At 44.8% G+C, this 22,553-nt stretch overlaps 1 protein-coding gene across 3 annotated transcripts in view; it reads left to right on the top strand.

Moving 5' to 3' along the window:
- SAMD12 (sterile alpha motif domain containing 12) overlaps window positions 1-22,553 on the top strand; it is a 335,623-nt gene that overhangs the window by 35,959 nt on the left and 277,111 nt on the right. The window lies entirely within an intron of this gene.

Here is a 22,553-nt window from a genome sequence, read left to right as displayed (position 1 = left end):
TCGGGAGAATCCGAAGCTGCAGCTTTGCTGTTTTGTGGTCCAGCCACAGAGGAGAACTCATGGTGCTTTCCCCAGTGACCGTTGTCTTTCCAGGGTAACAAACACTGCTTCTTGATTATAGGCAATAATAAATGAGAATATCGACTGCTTCCCCTTTGGGGCAAAATCGAAACCCATTTGTTGGCCTCATCACATGAGGTTCTGAGTACAGTACAGAGTGGGCCGGAGTGAAGAATGCCTTGAACTCAAAGCTGAAAGATTTGTTTGCCAGGCTCCCATTGATCACCGTACGATGTTGGACAAGTCACGTGACTTGCCAAGCTTCAGATTCCTTCATGTATTGAGTGTGCATCATAAAAGCCACCTCCCTCGTCAGGTTAAGCAGACGAAATAATACGGTACCTCTGGAAGTGTTTTGTAAAAGGACCGGCTACATGCATATTGAGGGGCTTTTGCTGACAAACACCGTGAATAGTGATAGCAACCGACATTTTCTTACATGTATCCATGTATTCCAGGTATTTGTGAAGGACTCTTGATGTCCTGGCTTGTTGCATCTCTGCAACAGTTTTAAGAGGGAGATGATGGTGGGCAGTACAGTGGACCCTGATTAATAGGAGATGCGGTTGTTCTAGTTCACTGGGTGCTTGGTTCTTTTTAGTCTCTAGCCCGAGTGTAGGTGCAAAACACACATCGGTAAACTGGGAGTTGGAGGGTAAGTGGTACTTCAGTAAAGCTTTTTAAAAAGCTTTTCCGCAAGGAAACTGGCACCATGTGGGTTTTTGTCAGAATTAAGTGAAGAAGCTCATGTTGGGGGCACAGTGTTGGAGATATTCATGTGTGTTGCCCTGAGAAATAGAGAGAACTGGTCATCATGTGGTATTTGGTTTCTCCCTTGCTCGTTCTCTGCAAAAGAATTTCCTTTCAAATATTTGAGTAAAGATATGCGTGGCTTAGAAAGCAAATGTTGCCATCACCCAAGAAAAATTTTAAGTATGGACAAACCTCCAAGCTATTTTGCATTAGGTCTGACCAGTGTAATAAACCAAATCATCATCTTTTGACTGGTGGAGGATCTTGCCTTCGATTTGTTTTAAAAAACATGTAAAGTGCAATAAAACAATTAAATGAGTAAAATGAGATGTGCCTGGAGAGACTTTACTGTCATCCAGTAACCACTCCCTCCCCCTAAAAATGATCTTCCAAAATCAAATGTGATAGTTTTGTTTTATCTGCAGTTTTGAAAGTTTTGAATAATGAACCTTGTTGCTTCTCTTTTTTTAGTGTGGAGGGTTGAAAACTGATGGCATTACTCTGTGTGTGTGTGTGTGTGTGTGTGCGTGTGTGCGCACACGCTAGTATCAGTAGGGAATGGGGAATGATTATCAAGGAGACAGTTGCAGATATTCTGCACTAGCTTTTTTTTTTTACCTAAGAGACATTGCACCTCATGGGAAATTGGTTGGTGATCACTGAAGTTGGGTTTGTGAGCTGAGCTGGAAATAAGTGACCCCTATTTTGACATCTAAACATCATCAATCTCTGATTCCACACAGGCACCTTGAAAAGACTGAGGGGAAAAAAAAAGTCTTAATCTTCTTTAGGAAGACAGTTTGAGTAGAATCTTTTAAAAATGATGCTTAAAATGTTAAAAATTAGACTGGAGAAAAATCAAGCAAATTATTCTTTCTCTGATTTTCATTCAGATTTAAACATTTCCATATCATCTCTTTTATTTGCAAAACAGATCAGTATTATAAAAAATGCCATTCAAATCTGATGAGATTTGATTATTTCTGAGTTACTAAGGCTAAGAGATATTGTATTAAACCTGAACTTCCACATGGGCAGCACTGGCCTTGGCCTCTCGGCCACTTCGTACTTGCTTTGCGGCACGCCCACTCCACCAGGAGGGCAGTTGCCTGGGACAAACATTTCCTCTGGAATCGACCCCATCCTGGAAACCAGATCCATTACAGTTCATCCAGGTCCTCGACAATGAAACCCCCAAACAGATGGGGTTGCCAGGGGTTTCTGAGTATTTTCCCATCAACACCGTATTTGGGAGTGAACAGGCTACAAGCTGAAAAGCTTAGACAAACTACTGATTGAGTCATTTTCTTGGAGGATCGATGGTGGCAGTGGGTGCTGTGGGGGACAGAATTGCAAGGAGGTGGCTGGTGTCGTTCCTGCAGACCTACTCTCCATGCCCCCTGAGGTTTCTGAACCACGGGCAGTGTGAACCGGTTTTATGTACGGCAGACACATGTGCATTTTCTCTTCTGTTGCATTTAGAGGGTTATTGGAGTTGTGAGTCATCATCGCCTTTTTTCTTGGGTAAATAATTGAATTGCTGGTCACTTGAGATACTCTGAACTTACCTTAAAAAAAACAAAAAACAGAAACCCTCGGGCTAGGCAGGCATGCGGTGAAAGCTAGTCAGTGACGGAAGCTGGCACAGCTTTTCTGAAAGATAGTCTGCTAGGAGTTACCAGTGTTTTAAATGTGTGTGATTTTTGAGCCACAGTTTTCTCCGTAGGAACTTGTCTTAAAGAAATAGTCATCCAGCCCTGGCTGGTGTAGCTCAGTGGATTGAACTCGGGCCTGTGAACCAGAGGATCCCATTTCGATTCCTAGTCAGGGCACATGCCTGGGTTGCAGGCCGGTTCCATGCAGGCCAACTCCCAGCAGGGGACGCACGAAAGGCAACCATGCATTGATGTTTCTCTCCCCCTCTCCTTCCCCTCTAAAGATAAATAAATAAATAAAAATTAAAAAAAAAAAAAGAAATAGTCATCCAGATGTTCAGAGATGTCTGCAGGAGAGTGGTCCCTCTAGCACTGGGTATGATATGAAAGCACTGGAAACAGCCGAATTGCCATTCATGGGGCGCTGGCTAAAGAAACCGTGTGCGTTTGTGCAATGGAAAAGGCTTTTTTCTTTATAAGGTGAAGGATACCTATGTGTATTTATCCTAGGCCATTTGAGCTTCTGTAACAAAATACTTTGATTGAGTCGCTTATAAGCTGTGAACATTTATTTCTCACAATAGTGGAGGTTGGAAAGTTCAAGACCAAGGTGCTGCCTGATTCAGTGTCTTGATGAGGCCCCACTTCCTGATGAATTGATGGTTGTTGTCTCACCGTGTCCTCACAAGGTGGAGAGGGACATGGAGCTCTTGGGGGTCTCTTTTGCAAGGGCACAAATCCCATTTGTGGGGGCTCCACCCGCATTTCCTAAGTACCTACCAAAGGTCTTGCCTCCTGATACCCTGACATTGGTGGTTGGGTTTCCATGTGAATTGTAGAGGAACACAGACATTCAGTCTATAATAGTATGCGTGTGGGAACGTGAGTGTGATGATGTTTCAAAGTCAGCAGAGGAAGAGAAGAAGGTAAGGTTACTGCACAGCATGTCCCCATTTCCGTAAAAGTGTCTTTCACTGAAGAAGGCTGTCACTGGGTCTGGAAGAGCGTACCCCACAATGTGAGCAGCCCTTGGTATCTGGAGTTGAGATTACGGAGAAAACTTTTCCGCTTCAGTTTTGTTTGATTTTTTTTTAAGTATGCATTCTTGTATTTATTTGAAAGCTTTTTACAGATTGTCCTATTAACATTAGTAGCTCAACTGTGACTCTTTGGTGAGTTGTGTTCTGCCTTTTAGGGCTCTGTGTTTCCTTCCATGGCTTCCAATTCTTGCTGGTAAATTATTTGCCAAGGGGGAGTTACCTTGGGGAGCGAGTGTGGTCACGGAAGCCACTCGATAAGGTGGGGCTTTTGTCTGTTTCTGTTTCCCCATTGAAGGGAGCACTGATGAGGTGTTTTGTGCTTATCTCTTCCTGGGTCTTTTGGGAGGTAACACCTTTGACCAGGTGTTACATTATGTTTCAGTTTGACATTCTGGCTACTGACTGACTCAGCAAATCAAGTCCTCTCACTTGCACTTCCCCGCTTGTGGGCTTCACCCAGGGAACCTGAGTCTAGCTCCCTGTCATGCCTGCGGGCTCTGACACCAAGTGTGGCCACACGGGGCTTTGAAACCATTAAGTCCCTCCGTATGTCGGCTGTCCCAGCTCTCCACCAGGCACAGTGAACTTGTGCCTCCTTCCTGCTGCCATTTCCTGACACCTAGAGATTTCTCTTCCTTGACTTTAAGCATGGTGTTACATAAGTTTAAAATTTTACTTTCTAGGATCTTTACCTTTCCAGAGCCTCAGGGTGGGTTTGCAGCATGAACTTAATCTATTATCTTGATCCTGAAATTTGTATTTCTTTCATTTAAAAACTATATCACCTCTCTCTACTTATACAGGGTGGGGCACAAGTACATTTACAGTTGTTTGTATGGAAAATAATACAATAATTAATAATAATTCAAGAGTAAACTCTGTTTTTTGTACTCACAACTGTAAACCTACTTTCGCCCCACCCTATGTTTCCATTCTGGGAAAAATCATCCTTTTCGCTTCTCTTTGAATGTAATTTTGGGACCCTTGGCCCCAATTCTTCAAAAGACTAGGACCCTAATTTCAGCAGAAGGTTGTCTGGGCCACAAGTTGCCTCCAGCTCATACAGACCAAAGGCAAAGCAATGGAGAACCATGCTCACTTTTAACCCTTATTAGTGGGCAGCATGCAGTCTAGTTGGAAAAATAAAACAGATCCAGTTGAAATGTTGATCTGAAAAAGTTATTTACCAATGGAAGTCCTGAAAGCCTATAAACACCTGGGAGTCCAGAAAGTGTGTGTTGCATTTTACAAGTTCAAGAGGTAAAACTATAGCAATGTAGCTTTACAGGTGGTACAAGGCAAGAGGGATGGGAGGTATAGCACCTTCATCTCTTTGGGAGGCAGAGAAGTTATTAAGCTGCACATTTTTTTTGCCCGCTCCCCCACACAGGGGCACGTACACCAGGTGAGAGCCAAGGTAGGAATGAGTCTACTTGACACAGAGGAGACACAGCCTCTGTTCCCCACCAATTTCTTTCTATCATTGTACTCACGGAGGCCTAAGGCCAACTCATCAGCTCCTGGAGACCAGGTGGAGTTCCATGTAGCAGTTTCCAAAGAAACAACCTGATGACAGACAGGTCCTTCCTGGATGGGCCCAGGCCTGAGGTTAATTAACCCTTTCCTTACAGGGCTGTAGGGATGGGGCTTCTAGAGAGGGCATTCCGGTACAGGTAGAGCTTGATGTGGGTTGTGAAGTACAGGTAAAATTCAAATGCACAGCAGTAACAATGGAAGGTGCCATTAGCAATGAAGTCTAAGTGCCCTAAGCCGGGGTGTGGCAGAGACATCCTCAGGTGTCTCCTCAGAGTTGAGGTGTGTGTTCTGGAAACAGGTTGAAATAGTGTGTTGGGGTCAGGTTGTGTGGGACATGAAAATGAGAATGGGGAGCATGGATTTCTTTTCTACCTGCACTGTCCAGCATGGCAGCTAACAGCCGTATGTGGCTTTTTAATGTTACTGAAATAGAATAAAAACGAATAAATGAATATCTTTGGTCATCAGTTACTACTTGTGTCTAGGGGCTACTGTTTCAGATAGCAGAGACATAGAACACAAAGTTCTGGTCAGGCTGCTCTGATCTGTGGGAATCCATTGAAGTTCTCTGGTAAAGGAGCAAAGTGAAAAGGGGCAAATAGTGTTGTGCTAATGTTCTCCCTAACCCTTGTCCTTGGGCCTTGGAGGACATGTGCTTCGGTCATAAGAAAAATGTCAAAGTAAGAGTTTGCTTTGCAGGTGATATTTCTAAATGCTCTAGTGATTGGAATTTGAATTTCCATGACAACCTGGAGGGTGGAGTTAAGATCAGCCTATCAGCAGGAGGTATCTTGGCTGGTCCCTATCTTGGAATCCTGGGATGTCACCTTGCAAGTGGCCTAAAGACAGTATTGGGAAGTTACATGTCAACTTCTAGATTTGATTTTCTAGGTGACCACAAGAAAACTTACCCTTTCTATGTTTTTAATCTGTAAATTAAAGGATTCATATGGTTCAAAGCCTTTTTGTTCTCTCCTTTTGAGCAATTCCAGAGCCCATAAAATGGTGAGCCAGAGCAATAATCAGAAGCCTGGGTGTGGCTTTTGCCCGTCCCGTGTACGGGAGTGGCTGCCCCACACCTTTCACTTACAAAATTTGCGTCCCCATTTTGCAGCCAAGAAAACAAAGAATTTAAATGACTTGCTTTGGTTCTGGCCAACAACCAGAGGAAGACGTATATAAAACTGGAGTCTAAGTCTAATGACTCTAAATCCAGGGTTTGTTTGTTGTTTTAATTCCCTTAACCTTAAATGTACAAATGATTTATTTATTTGAAGAGAAAGTGTAATCTGTTCTACTGAAAATCTGGCCAACAAGGCAAAAGAAGAGGTTAGAACGCTGCGTGTAGTCTTTCTTCCTCGGAGAGAAACACAGAAAATCTTATTGCTGTATTATATAACGGCAGAGCAGTGCCAACATCTAAAACAGTGAATAATTGTCTGCATTTGGCTTTGGGATGCATCATGAGAATCTTTGGCAGCAGATAGCCTTTTCTCATTAGGCTAATATTAGATTTAGTTCGTATTCACTTGGCACAGAGTTAAAGGAGCTGGCCTGGAACCTGGTGCTGGAGGCAGGAGGAGGAGCAAGCCTGGTGCTGCGGATGAGCCACAGGTGGATAGAGGGGAGCTGACCGGAGGGCAGCTGGTAGATGTTTGTGACAATGAGCAGGAAGCATTCATCTGGGAGTTACATGGAAAGCTAAAAGAATTTTGACTTGGGTTAAAAGAGGAAGGCTGGATTTTACTTAACTTTGATCAAATTACATTGCTCAGCTGCCTCTGAGAAGGTCTGTGGCAATTTGGGGAGAGAATGATCTAATTCTTGGCTATCTGTGTTGCTTGGCTCGGGGAGCAAGTGTCTCTCCAGAAAAAGCTGCCAACCCAATATACTGTCACCAATGATATGAAAGGACATAACGCTGGAGAATCACAATGAACGCACACGTTGTTAAGAATTGTCAGGAGGCTCAGGACAAGTGAGACAAGGCACAATGACGTCATGCTATGTCAGTTCCATGGCCCCCGTACACACACTGGACACTTGGGAAGATCTCAGGAAAACTACAGCAAACCCAGATTTGGAAAGGTAAGCGCTTATTACTAAAGGGTTGAGCTCTGAAAAGTGTTGCAATAAATAGGGTGTTATTTGAGCCCTGGTTTTGTGGTAGCATCAGTGAAGAAAGGAACCTTGGGATTCTTCTGACCCCATTTATAGTGCAGAGAAAGGAACTGAGACGAAGATGAGATTACATGGCTTCTCTAAGATTTCTCTGAGGCCAGCAGTGATCCAGGCTAACATAAAGCATAGTTTGTCTAACCCATGGCCAGGGCCTTCTGCTCTGTGGTGCTGCCAGACCCACGCAAAACAACCAGTGCCGGGGGCCACTGGTCCGCATTACTTCTCCGGTGTACAAAGACTGCAGCGTATGCCATTTGAGGGTGCGGACTGGAAGGAGGTGTTTGAGGAACTGGAGCCCCTCAGAGTGGGTTGATTGGAGCCCAGTCACAATTCCATTAAGAGTTTCGACACAGCCAAGAGAGGCCTCTGGAGAAAAGGGCACGTGGGCTCCAGGGACAGCTTGTCTGGTAGCACTCCACCCAAATGCTTTTCCAGCCTGCAACTCCGAAGATCAATATGGAACCCTTCCAACCATGTGGCAGCAGTTAAAGAGCCATCACACTCAGAATGGCTGGAGATATTTCTGGATCGCGTGCATCTATATAAAGGCACGTCCATACAGCTTGTACCTGAGAAAGCGACACACATGACAGCAGTGGGCTTTTTCTGTAGTTGTGATGCAAAGACTCTCAGTCCTTGGTGAGTGACATTGAAAACGCCTGGAGGTACCTAAGAGCACCGGTCCGCCCAGGCAAGTGAAGGGCTCAGGAAGCAGATAAAGCCAGTACTTCGAGGCAGAGTAAGGTCAACAGCCAAGGGTGGTGGAAGCAAGTGGGGTTTGGCCCTAGTCAGAGGGCTGATGACTGTCCCTGGTGAGGGCACCGTAGTTAAACAAACACGAGTCATCTCCCAACAGTTTACCCTCCCTGTCTCCATACGTATGTGCTAAAAGATCTTCTTTCTAAAATGTGTATTATTTAGTAAGGTTTTCATGTGTTTGCCTTGCTTTCCCCAATCTCCCACGTGGCACTTGCTGTTGAACTGTGCCTACTTGGACTCGGGGACCATTTAGAACAGGGGCTCTGCAAAGATTTCCTGAGAAGAGGCAGATGGTAAATGGCCCTGCGTGGGTGTGACTATCACCATGTGACCTGGAGGAAGTGGATGCCTTTCAATGAAGTAATAAGTAGTGAGTCTGTGGTTTAGGTGCTCTGCATGCCTCTGCCGCTCCACATCACCTCGGCTGTGCCTCAGCCGATGGGGGGATGCTGACACCCCGTGTTATGGAGCATTTGGGGGAGAGGAGTGGGTGGTGGAAGGGGCACTTCAAATCATTGTAAAGGGACGTCCTGCTTTCACATACAAATGTCCACAGCATTCCTATATCCAATAGGAATTTGGATATAAGTTGCCAAACGTTTTTTTTATTATAAAGGAAAAACAAAACCATGGTCATGAGTAATAAATTGTTTGAAATTGTCCTGATATCACTCATCTATCAAGAGATTTAGGAATGATAATTGAATTAGAAAAAGAATAGTTCATCGCGCAAAAAGCATGCAAATGGTAACTCTTGTTTCGGTGGGTTATGCATCAGCACGTCAGGTCAGTCCATTCTACTCCGCACAGATTCCGGAACCCGTGCAAGTCTTACCTCCTGTGCCTTCACCATGTGGGCGTCCTCCCGGGACCTTGTCAGTGGCCTCTTACCTGGCTTCCATGTCACTCTCGCCCTGCTGTGATCCATCCTCCACACAACAGTCTTCAATCAGAGGATGCTCCTCACCTGCTGGGCATCCTTGATGGTTTTCTGTACCATTTAAAGTGAAAACCCAGACTTGATACCATGATTGTTAACCTAGGACATCCAGGCCCTGCTTGCCTTCCCAACCTCGCCTCATCCCAGGCTCTCCTCTCGTTGTCTGAGCTCCAGACCTACTTGCCTCTCTGTCTCTTGAATACACCAAGGTCATTCTCTTGAGAGCATTGGTGCTTGACACCCCTTCTGCCCATAATGTTTCCCCTTCAGTCATTGCATGACTGGCTGCTTGTCGTTTGGGTTCCAGTTCAAAGGTGCCTGTCCAGAGAGGCCTGATCACCCTCAGTAAGTTAGTCCCCCGGACATGCTCTCTGACATCATAGAATTTCTTCCTCTCTGAAACCATTCCGTTTATTTTTTCTCTGTGCTGGAATTTAAACTCCTTGAGAGCAGTTCTTGTCTGTCTTGTTCTCTGCTGTAACATAAGTTCCTGTTCCAGTGGCCAGCACATAATGAAGAATACATTCTTGGATGAATGAGTGAATGAATGAGTGAATGAAGTCGGTTGATGTGACACAGAAGTCCCTTGCTCCTGGGTCTTCCTCATTCTTGCCCCATGGTTGGTTATTCCATTGGTTTTTTGCTTCTCCCCAAGTGAGCAGAAAGATCGATTTTGCTGGGCCCTGTAATAGTTGACCGTGTCAGCCGAACGCTGCTCTGGGTCGTGGGTGTGCATGGGACATTGTCCACGGCGTGAGCAAGGGATCCTTCCACAGCCACTCAATTACCCTCCATCCTCGAAACATCTCGGTTGTCCCTAAGACTGGGAAACATTTGCAGTCTGTGGCAGGCATTTCAAACTTCACTTAAAGAGTCTCCAGGGTCCAGATCAGAACCCATTCATCTCTCTGGTGCCTCCAGGCTTGGCCAAGATTTCAAATGGCAAGATTCCTTCACTCCCACCCTGAGCTCTCTTCATGGTCCCCAGTGTAAGCATCAGCAGATTCCCAGGATCACACGTCTCTTTGAAGTTAAAACTTGAAGGAAATGGAAAGCAGCCACTTCTTCTTAAATGATTAGGAACTTTTGATTTGAAAATCAACCCCCCCTCTGTTACCAAGCAACACCTGAGACACTATTTCTAGGACTCTAGGAATCAGAAATAGTTTTCAAATGTTGTTTCCACATATAACCTTAGATATATACTATCATAGCTTGGGATACCATAGCAAAATACCATAAACTGGGTGGCTTAAACAATAAACATATAGTTCACATGATTCTAGAGGCTGAGAAGCCCAAGGTCAAGGTGCCAACCAGTTTGGATCCCAGTAAGGACCCTCTTCCTACGGGTGTCACCTGCTGGCTGTGTCCTCATATAGTGGTGAGAGGGTGAGCGTTGGTCTGTCTTCCTCACCTAACGAGGACACTACTTATTTCATGGGGAACCCACCCTCATGACTTGATCTAACACTAATTGTCTCCCAAAGGCCCACCTCCAAATACCATCACGTTGTGGCTTAGGCCTTCAACATATGGATTTGTGGGGACACACATAGTCATAACATATATCAACATGTGTTTTGGCTGAACAGCTGAGTGTTAAATCGCTATTAGTCTGAAGTTTAAGATCACCATCATATACCAAATGTCTTTCCTACAAGAATACACCTGTGATACTGAGTGCTTCTTTATTAAAAATTACACCAAGCAGATTTTTAATGACATTATACTTAAGTGGTAATCATTTCTCCAAGCTGTCAGTTCCTGTGGGCTTTATATTCTACATTTACAATGTTAAAAATATGCTCTTTCAACCGAGGTCAATGGAGATGCAACAGATGCTTTTTGTCAAACTCCACCACTGCAGGGTCATGCTAATCGTGATATTCCACAGTTATTAACCTTTCTTTCTCTCTAATAATAACTGACTAAAATAAAGACTTCAACTCTTAGACTTGCCTTCTTGGCTCCAAAGTCATGATTCAGTTTTATCAAAACAGTCCCAGAAGTTAAAGGCTTGGACTGTACTTTAAAAAGACACTTTTAAAATTTCTCAAAATCAAGCTGAATTTTTAAAAATATTTTATTTATTTATTTTTAGGAGAGGGGAAGTGAAGGAGAAAGAGAGGGAGAGAAACATCAATATGTGGTTGCCTCTCATGTGTTCCCCACTGGGGGCCTGGCCTGCAACCCAGGCATATGCCCTGACTGGGAATCGAACCAGCAACCCCTTGCTTCACAGACCTGTGCTCAATCCACTGAGCTGCACCAGCCAGAGCCAAGCTGAATTTTGTTGCCATCACTCATGGTTTCCTTTTTTTAAAGCAATGCTCTCACAATCTTTATTGTAAAACAGGATTCTCCATTCAGCCAGAATGATCTGGTTAGTGTGCAAGTCAGTTCGTGTCTGCCAAAACTCCTCTAATCACTCCCCGTTTTCCTCAAATTAAAGGCCAAAGTCTTTCCAGTGCCCCTCCAGGTTCTGCATAGTCTGTCCCCTGACAAGTCACTGGTGTCTTCTGCCACAGTCTCGTGTGCTCAGGCTGCTCCTGGGTTAAACCAGGAATCTTCCCACCTCAGAGCCTTTGCACTCGCTGTTGCCTCTGCCCGCAGTTCCCTTTCCTCAGATTGTCCAAGGTGTGCCCATCTCCTTCAAACATTTGCTCCACTGAGGAAGAGCAAGCATCTTGTGAGCTATTCTATTTAAATAATGTCTTCCCCAGTGCTTCTGATCTCCTGGCTCCTTTCTGTTATTTATCACCCCCACCCCACCAAAAAACAAAACAAAACACCACTTTCTAACAGTTTATCATTTCCTTTTTATGTTGTTTATTATTTTATGTCATCATCTACTAGAGCATAAAGTCTGCGAGGACGGGGACCTGTTTTGTTCAGTGATGTATCCCTAAGACAAACCATGCCTGGTACCTTATACAGGCTCAACTCTTTAAGTGAATTCTTGTAATAATCAGTGCACATTTAATCTTCACCTGGCCAATGGACCTGCTACATAAAGCAAACCAGGAGAATTTCACTCTCTAAGTTATATCTAGAATGCTTACTTTTCTTGAAAAGGAAATTTTTATATAGCAACAGTCAATGCCAAGGACATCCCCATTTGTATTACTAATGGTTCTGCGATGATCGGGTAAGTAAATAATCTGTTTGCTCAATCATTAATTGCATACAACTTCAAGGTTGCCAAAAATATGGCCGGAATGGCATTTAGCTACTTGGTCTGCTAAACACTAGGGCTGAAGCCAAATCCTAATAGCACATTTTTTGGCCAAATGCCATTAACCAAAGCTGAACTTCAGTGCCTCCTTGTTCTTTATATAATTGCTCAGTTTCGTTCTAAATGTTCACATGTCTAACTTGTACATTGTGTAATCTGGTTTTTGGGGAAATCCGATACTAACCTTTTTTCATATTGTACTAAATAGACAAAGAACAGTTAACCCTATACATGTCCGGATCTTAGAGGGGCCAGCAACAGACTAGAGCTGTAATGGAAGGAAGAAATGGCAGCATCAAAACTTGGACTTTTTTTAATAAAGCACATCATTTTTATAGATAAGTTAGTCCACTATTTTGATTTATCTTCAAATTGCATAGCAAAGAGCTTGGCTTTTCATCACCTGGTGCTAATTTCTTGACTTCTCTCTGCCTTAGCGTCTTTCTCTGTCTGGTAGGAAATACACTAATGACTTATCTACTTCACTGGATGTTGTTATGTTCATTGGAGTACATATACATGAAATGCTTAAAACAGCTCCTGGCATATGCTAAGCACAATGTAAGTTTGCTACTCTGGTAATCCTTAATTAATATCATCATTATCCTCAGAAAACACTTTGGCAAGATGGGTAAAAGAATGCCATGGGTTTGTTTGTTTGTTTGTTTGTTTAGCTGAGATTTCAGACTGGCTCTCTGCAGCCACATTGGGTCTGCCAACAAGTTTTGTTTGCCCAACAGGAACTTCAAGTTTAAATTATTCTTTGACAGTGGAAAAACCCCTGAAACTCCTCCTTTAAAAGCTCCAGATCTCCCACTTCTCTTGAAAAACTAAAAATCTGGAAACGACGAGCCTAAATTCATACCAGCAGGCATTGTCAGCAGCTGCCCCTTGTACATGAGTGGTGGTCTTTCCAGTTGGGGGCTGGTCTGCGCTGGCAGGCACTCTGACTTCTACAGACACGTCAGTGCGTGCCCCTTGGAGTACAGGACCCTGGCCCAGTGTCAGCGCTCTGGTTAACCCTCTTCTACTGCATGCCAGTGGCTCTTGTCTCTCTAACAATGCACATGTCATTCTACATTCCAAGTGCCTATTGACCCTTCTCTGGTGGTACTATATTGAGCGGGATGGAAGGGGAAGCTGCATCTCAAACATGTACTCTGATGCAAATTATGTATTTGGAAGGAAACCAACTGAGGCTTGAGAAACTGAGACAGAACCTAAATGAAACCCGAATGTTCACGACGCAGCCGTGCCGAACGGTGAGCGCAAGAACACCTCAGGGACCTGGGTCAGGTTGCGCGGAGACGCTGCCGAAGGCAGGCCACATCCTGCGTGGGCACAGAAAGACCAACGTGGCAGGCTTAGAAGTGGCTCTCAATGATGCTAGAGAGACCTGTGGTTTTGTCTGAACTTTATACTTAGTGCAATAGAAAAGGAATGAATGGTTTCAGGTAAGGGAGGGACTTACAAAGGGAAGAGTCCCACTGTTCTTCGGGGAGAGGATTAGAAGCTAGCGAGGGTAGAAAGGGGAGACTGGGTAGTGACTCGGAGTGTTTAGGGTTGAGAGCTTGGGCCAAGCAGGTGGAGTTAATGGAAATGGCGAGAGGTGGGGTGGCACATTTTAAGTTTTTCTCAAAGATAAAATGGATAAGACACGATTAGATGTAACCCGTGACGCAAAGGGAAGAATCTAGGCGTCACTCCTAAATGTCTGGTTTAAGCAGTTACATGCGTACTGGTGTTCTCTAATGACATGGGGGACACTGGCAAGGGTGGGGGTTAATAGGGGAAGCTTTGGGGCAAAATCAGACACGTTAATTTTATGGTTTTTTAGTTTCACTCAGGAGAAGATGTCAAGCAGGCCACGAGACTTGTGAATCTGGGTTTTCAGGGGAGGTTTCGTCTGTAGATATAGATTAGAGGTCACCCCTGTCACACTAGGAGAGGGAGTGTGGGGGGCACAGGTGTAAAACAAGGAATTTTCCATTGGCCCTTATCTCTGGGCGATGGTATCCCTCTGCTTTTCCTGCCTCTGTTGCTGCTCCTTTGATTTTTTTTACCCTTGCCTTCATTGGACTGTGATAAGCCTGAAGGATAGACTTGAGTTTGGAGGGTCCTGACACAGCGGGAAAGCGCCTAGAAAGACTACATCCTAATTTTCTTCTTGTCAGCCTAAGTTTTGACATCTACTCTCCTAACCATGCTCGCCTGCTGTTAACAGTTTTGTACATCGAGTGAAAAGAGACCAGTGCATTTCGTGGACGGTCAGAAAAGGAGAAGAGTAGGGCTTTGGGGGTGAGCAGCTGACACAGTGTTTAGAATTTAAGGCTCACCGACTTTTTGTAGGGGTGCGAGGATGTGTTCGCTTCTCACCAGTGCCCTCAGGGAGGTGTCCCTTGTGTTCGCTCCCTCCTTCTGGGCTCACGGACAGACCCGCACACTTTCCAGTCTCTCAGCATGACTAGTTCTAGACAACAGAAAGTGATATGTGTACCAGCAGCCTCGGGCAGCAAAAGCCTGGGTACAGCCTTCCAGCCCTTCTCCTTCTGGGGTGGGGGGTGGCGACAGATTCAGATGGCAGTGCACGGAGCCAGAGGCACTTGTGTCACCAAGTTACCCCTTGAGGGACAGCTGTCCAGGGGCTGGCTGAGCACAGATTTTTTATAAGTAAGGGAGAACTTTTGGCTTCCTTTTTTAACTGATTTTGATTTTCTGTTGTTAAATTTTTTTTAAGATTTTATTTATTTTTAGAGAGAGGGGAAGGGAGGGAGAATGAGCGGGAGAGAAACATCAATCAGTTGTCTCTCACACCCCCAACTCGGGGCTGATCCCGCAACCTGGGCATGTGCCCTGACGGAGAATTGAAGTGGTGACATTTTGGTTTGCGGGATGATGCCCAGCCCACTGAGCCACACCAGCCAGGGCTGTTGTTAAGATTTTGAGGGATGTTTGTTACTTCAGTCTAAGCCTAACCTAACCAGATTAATCCAGGCAGTATCTGGAAATGATACAATAATGCTCACTCAATAGCTAAGCAAACCAACAAAACAAAACTCACAGACAACAGTGTGATGGTTACCAAACGGGTTGGGGAATGGGGGGAGGTACAAGAGGGTGAGTAGGGGATACATGGTGATGGAAGGAGACTTGACTTGGGCAGGTGAACACACAATACGATATACAGATGATTTATTATAGAACTGTACACCTGAAACCCGTAAAATTTTATCAACCAATATCACTCCAAAAATTCAATTAAGAAACTTAAGCTGCTGATAGTCAGGCATCTTGTTGAAACTCAGGCCATGTGCAAAAAAAAAAAGAAATAGGTTTGCTAGACTATTACTTTGAAGTCAGTATTGATTGTGACTATGTTTTTAACAGCTATAGGCCATCACAGCTCTTCTCGCTCTGACCTGCGGCACTAGAATCGCTAAAAATCCTCAAAATCCTCCAGGAGGATTTCGAACCTTCCTCCTGGGTCTCAGTGATTGTTGCCAGTGTCAGGACACTGTGGGGCATGCATCTCCCTCGTGCCCTCTTTTGTGTTTGTAAGTCATTGACAGCAATTAACCGCCGTTTCCATCTCATTGCGATGCTGTGACTTCCTTTCACGTGACTCGTGCTTTTTTCTAGACTGTACCATAACGTGCTCAGCCCTCGTCACTGGTCTAAATTGTTGGGCTTCAAAGTTAGAGGTGAATGTTGTTTTTCCAGTGTCGTGTGTGGTTTAATCCACTTAAGCAATCATTTTGTTGTGTAGAAGCTGACCTATGTTTCCCACCTGAATGTAAATCCGAGCTGCACATCTTACCATTCACACGTCGACTTTCTGAGACACAAGTGCTTCTCCCTGAACAACCCCTTTCCCTCTTGGGCTTACTTGGCTGATATTTACGGACAAGATCTGGGCTTGAGTGCCATGCAGTTATGTGCCACAGGGCTAATTGGACACATCTGTGGGTCATGGGCATTTCTAGCCAGCTTGGCCATCTTGTTGAGAATGGGCCCTCGGAGCCCTGGGGTCTGCAGCTATTTCTTAGGAAGCAGAAGGCTTGTGAGCCTTGATGGAAACTTGTGGCGAACATAAGGAAGAGGACCAATTCCAGCGGGAATGGGTTCTAGGAATCACCTATGACAACCGTCTCCTTTTACTGGTGAGAAAGTGGGTGGACAGAGAAGTGAGATGATGTGCAGAAGCTGGCCGGAAATAAGCTCCAGAGCTGCCGGGAAGACTCAGATGTTTTGCTGTCAGCCTGTTTATCACTCCCTCCTGGCTTTTCTCTCTTGGGACTCTATTCAATGCTAACCCAGGATGTTTATGGGGAAAGCTTTCTTTGTTCACAGATTATTTCTTAAATTTTCTTTCAGGGAAGACAAATATGAGAAAATTCCAGGTGTGCTCGGTTGGTTATTTCCAGTACTTTTAGGTTTCTGCACCTTCTTCCTGGAGAGGTTCTCCTTGGGGCCCTCGCTCAGTTAGGGCCGAGTAGGCAATGCCTTTTGCTTCACGCTCTGGGCGCGCCCAGCGGTGGCCACTGCCGAGGTGGGGATGGAAAAGAATGGAAACTCCAGCTGCTGTTAGAAGCGATTCCCAGGCTCATGCTTATATTTCCACTCTCCCCTTTTAAAATATATGTGGCATATTTGATACATGTCCAATAGCACATAAAACAAGTGCATGTGACCAGCAGTAAAATCAGCACCGTGGTGAAGCCACCACCGGACTTACAGAGGTCTGCTTGCTTTTAAACTCATCCCCTTGTGTTCTCTGGAAGGGGCTCCCTTAGCTCTTTTTCTTTTTAAATTTTTGTGTTTTCTCTTCCTATAAAATGTTACTAAACATCTGTACAAGTGTCTCTCTTTAAGACAACTGAAATTATGACAATTTTTTAAAATCTTTATTCCTCGGATAGAGTGATTTCCAAAACTGTTGTCGGCCCATTTTCGGTCCTTCTCACCATCCCCGTCCTTGGCAGTTCGTATGCTGACTTTCCTCCTGAGGACACCTTCATTTTCAGCTATGAGGTGGACAGTCCACTGCAGTTATGTCCAAGGCCATATCAAGAGGAACGAAAGAAATCTCTCTCCTTTGACCCCACCCTGATTTTTTAAAAAGTCTCTTTAGTTCTGAACAAATATCTCCAAGGAATACTTTGTATGCACTTCCTGTATTTACATTGCGCCATAGGCGCTGTTTAATTTTGTGCCGTTCGCCCTGTAGCTGTGCGGCTGAAAGTACAGTCTCTGAAGCCAACAGTTAGTTGTATGTTTCTGCCTCTCTGTTGCTTTTCTCAGCTCTCACTCTTGTCACTTCTCTACAGTGTTTTACCTTGTTGAACAGTTCCTGTTTTGTTTGCTTGTGCTGGGGTGTGCACTCATCTCCTGGTCTATAAACTATTGCTACAGCCTGGTTCTCTGCCTCACCCTCTGGCACTGCCCTATTTTTCAACGGCCTCTTTTGCTTTTGTTTAATCCTTAAGTGCAGCGATTTCCAAGTGTGGCACCAGCTCCCTTCTGGCCTTTCCATTCCCCTCCCTGGCAGTGTCCGTGTGGACAGCAGCCAGCTCTTCATCTCCAGGCCTGGCTTCTCCCCCGAGGCCGCATTCATTTTCTGCTACCTGGTGGGCAGGTCCACTTGGACCCCCGGCCTTACGTCAAAGGTTACATCGGAAGGAACATGACCCGGGAAAGGCTGCCTCTCTTCTTTACCAGCTTCCATGCCTGCGACACAGAAATCAAGGGGGCAAATTATCTAGTGTGTGTTGTACAGGGCGGCTGCGCTGATCGACTCCAACCCCAACCAAAATGAACCTCCCCCAGTGTTTCCTCAGCATTTTGCTAGTTCCCCCCATGTTGTCACTTACATCACAATGATCATAGTTACCATGTCATTTCCTGTCACTACTGGGTGAGTTTCTTGAGGTCACGCTGTGTGTTTTTGCCATTGCTAGCTATCGACACTTTTATACCTACTAGATTCTGAAATCTTTACCAAATTATCTACACGTGCAATTCCGACAGTCTAGAGTCCAAAAATTATTCTTTGGTGATAGCTAAAGGGACTTATGGATACATGTCATTCACCAGTTGACAAAGATAAGTCACCGTGCTGCCTGAATATTGTGACTCATGAATAATATTCACTAGGGACTCTCAGCCATTTCTGCCCCCTGACCCAAAGACTCCCCAGAGCATCCCAAAATTCCCTCCGCCTCATCGTGGCCCTGTCGGCAATCCCAGAAGATCATGCCTGGGGGTATGAGTTACCTTCTCAGCTCTAGAACGTAAAGGGCTGTGTGTTGGGTTGTTGAGAATATCTTCAAAAATCATACTAGGAAAAGAATTGCTTTCCATTTAAGTCTTTAACATTTCCCTGTCAGGTGATTGGCAGGTAGGTTTTTGTCCCCTCCAACCTCCCCATCCATTTCCAAGATGAGAAGACAGATGAGGCAGGAGAATGAGGATTGAAAGTCTGAATTTTGTACCTTTTCCCCCAGGGCTTTGTCTGTAGGTATCTTACCCTAACATTTTCCAGTTCCCCATTCTCAGGATGTGATTGATTGATTGATTGATTTCTTTTCTTTCTTTTTCTTTCTTCCTAGACAATTTAGTAGAAAGAACCTCTCTTAAAGACTAGAGAACATGCTGGAAATTACCAAATAGAAGGGATTGGTAACCATACCTCAGATAAATTGTTTAAAAATTAAATTACTATGCTAAGTAGAGAATTGACATAGTACTCAAGGGTCCAGTCAGACCCATTGCTAATTTAATGTTGCCGACGGAAAGGGATGTTGTTGGTTGGGCTACCTGTAGGCAATAAACTTTCCTGATGGTGTGTTCCTGTGCTCAGCAAACTTAATGATAAACACGTAACTGAGCCAGGAGCGGTCTGCTCTCCATTGGCACTCTGTGTGCCATTCAGTGGGAACGGGAAGTCACAACATGCTGATGTGCAGAGTACAAGAGAACTCATTTAAGTTTTATGACATTAATAATTTTGAATAGTGATGCGGCTGTCAACATGGACTGTTGAATTCATTCACATATTTGATTCATTAGCAGAAGTTTTATAGCTAGTGTCCTTGTGATGTGTGGAAGAAGACAAGCTTATTGTTGTACCTGAGAAAAACGAAGGGCTACACCCGAAGAAATCCGGCTGGTGTTGTTAGGGGTTGGGGGGAGGTGAGGAGGAGGCCCACTGTTGTTTTAGGGAAGTGAATTCGGTGTGCTGTTTTCCTGGCACCCACTCAAAAAGAGAGAAAGACACCGTAAACAAACTGTGAAACTTTGGTGAGAGTGTCTCAGTTGTTTTGTTAGTGATGTAAACAAAACAAGGAATGGAAATCAGGTGTAAAGATAAACAACAGCGGGGAAGGGGTTCTCCGGTACGTGTCCCGAGAAAGTTGTAATGGAAGCTCATGTGTAATTAATTGATTTGTGGAGCTACTCTCTGTGCTGCTTGTTTTGTTTTGTTCTCACGTTTTCTGTGTTAACAAACAGCAGACGAATGTTCGCGTTTTTGTAGTGGTTGAATGACTTTGATTTTCCCCCGAATTCCTGATGGGTCATCTCTAGGTATGAAGCTCCTCCTGAAAATGCACAAACACGGACAAATCTGAGACTTTAAGTAGACCAGAGTTCCCTAGAGCAACGGAGCCAATAAAATATAGAAACAGATCTATCTCAGGGACTGGCACATTCAAAATCCACAGGGCAGCTGGTCCGGCCGCAGGCTGGAAACGCAAGCAGGGTTTATGTGTCGCAGTTTTGAGGCAAAATGCCGTCTTTGGAAACTCTTCTGCTGATTGGATGAGGCCCATCTGTACTATGGAGGGTCCTCCAGAGAAACAGAATAGGGTGTGTGTGTGTTTGAGTTATCATAGGAAATTGGCTTACACAATTATGGAGGCTGAGAATCCAGAAATCTGCAGGCAGCCAGCTGGGGATCCAGGAGAGCCAATGGCGTAGTCCCAGCCCAAGTTCCGGCAGGCTCAGCACCCGAGAAGAGCTGGCGTTTCAGCTCGAGTCCAAAGCAGGGAAAGACTGATGTCCCCGCCCAAAGCTGTCGGATGGAAATGGTTCCATGGAAAAGTTATCACTCTCTTACTCTTGAGAGTGATAACTTTTTGTTTTCTCTCTCTCTCTTCAGAACTTCAACTGACTGAGGCCAACCCACATTGGGGAGGGCAGTGTGCTGAACTCAGTCTGCTGATTCCAATGTTAATCTCATTGAAAAACACCCTCACTGACACACACCCAGACTAATGTTTGTACCTGGGCACCTGTGGCCCAGTCAAGGTGACATAAAATTAATCTTCACAAAAGGGAGTCTGTTCTCCTTAAAGTCAGCCGATCAAATGTTAAACGAAGACACGTTCACAGTAGCACGTTATACTAGCATTTGACCAAACTAGCAGGCACCTTAGCCTAGTCAAGTTGACACATGAGGTTGACCATCCCATGTGGTGTATTTATTTATTTTTTTCGTTACAAAGTACTATAACTACCTTGTAAATTAAAGTAGGAAGGGGAAAAAATAATCTATCCATTACAGTGCCGGGCTTGTTTTATTTTCTAGTCAGTCTTTTTAAGAAAAGGGTACTTTTTAAAGTATCTTGAAAGTATTTTCAATAATGTTTTAGATGTTCCAAAGCTTTTATCTCCATCTCCTATTTGTCCCAGTTGTCAAAACAAAACATTAAAATGGGAGCTGGCACCCTGCCCATGCTCTGCCATTTACTAATTTCATGAAAAAGAAATAGAATCCTCCTGAATCCCAGTGTTCTTACCTATCTATGGATAGTTTGGGCTTGGCGACCTCGAATGACCTTTGGCATTTGAATCTTTCATCAGTCCAGGGTTTCTTAAAGTGAGGTGCCGGTCTATTACTGTAGGCTGGAGGATCGGAGGCGGCTCGTACATGAACAGTGTTGAGTTTAGTAATTCAGTATTTTATTGTACATTTGGAAAAAATATTGTTAGCCCCAAAATTGTGGCTTCCCAGTTATTGTGGCTTAGGGCAAAGTGAAAATTAACACAGGGAATTATTTAAAAGGAAAATATTAAGAAAACGCACGTTTTGGACGGGTCTAACAGAACATTAGATGTGAACGAAACTTGGGACATATATGTTCTTGATCTGCGAATCCGACTTGATGTGTGCTCACGCTGCTGCTTCTGAGACCGGTAGGACTGCCGTTGTCCTAGCAGAGGGCCGCGTGGGGTGTTGTTCATGTACCATTTTGCCCCACCTGTATAGAGTACACCCTGCTGCTACTGTGCCAAGTGCAAGGGTTCTGGAGTGAAGGGGATGGGACTTAGGCCCTGGGGAGTTCACAACCTACTGGGGCATCAGAAGTATAAATGATTCGTTATAACCCATGTCATTCCTGCAGTAATGGTAGTATGTACTAGGGACCAGGTTTGGGATAACAGAGAAGGGACACCAACTCTGGGGACACCAGGAGATGCCTCACTAAAGTCATTCTTGACCTGGCTGGCAAACTGGGGGACAGGCACACTAGAGAGGGGGAACAGGGTGTCCAGAGACTTTGAGGAGACTCTTGGGTATTTCTGATATGTATGTATCAAGAGCCTGCGGAAAGTATCCATTTTCATAGGAAATGTGTGTATATAGAAGATGATCTTTTCTAGCTCTCTCCCCAGTTCCAAGTGGCAAGCTGGAGCGAATCCTCCCCTTTTCACAGGGTTAGATTCTGGAATATTTGCCGTGTCTGGGCTCACCTGTTACCTGGCTTGGGGCTTCTCTTTCTTTATTCCTGAATGAGTCTCAAGCAAAAGCCTGTGTATCCTATAAAAATTACTTTTTAGTATAGTTTGTATCATTTAAAAAAGGGAAAGAAAAGAAAAAAATGATTTCTAATAATGTTGGGAGAGGGAAGACTCTGTAGCCCTAATTAAATTCCTGAGTGTGGTCTTATGTTTGCTGGGAGCCTACTGTACAGCAAAGCAACGTGGCCTTCTGCTTCATTCCCTGCGCCAGGAGCTTGCCGGGCTGGGTTCCCGCTGAGCCTGTGCAAAGCATTCCTTCTGTCCCGCCCCACGTTGCCCATCTGCCCAGGCTGACGGCATCACCTTGGCTGACAAAGCCGTTCCCCACTGCGTTACCAGTGGAGCTGCCTCAATGGAGGGTTGGGGTGGGGGGTGCAGAGGGACTCGCCAATGAGTTCAGCATTTGCCTTCTTTTAAAAAGTGCTCTGTAGAAGTAAGCGTGATTGCACATTGAAATGGGAGGCACTTGGCAGGGATAATTTATCGCTCTTCTGCCGTCAGCCCGGCAAGCACTTCTGATCATGTGTGCCCTTGACCTAAGTGGGCTTTCCCTCCCGCTGGGCCTCATCTGGACACCTTGGGTGGGAGGC

This window comes from Sturnira hondurensis, unplaced genomic scaffold (assembly GCF_014824575.4).
Source record: "Sturnira hondurensis isolate 20B ecotype Veracruz unplaced genomic scaffold, ASM1482457v3 Scaffold0006413, whole genome shotgun sequence".
Lineage (NCBI taxonomy): Eukaryota > Metazoa > Chordata > Mammalia > Chiroptera > Phyllostomidae > Sturnira > Sturnira hondurensis.
The sequence above is the reverse complement of the archived record's forward strand: the minus strand, read 5'-3'. Positions and strand labels throughout refer to the sequence as shown.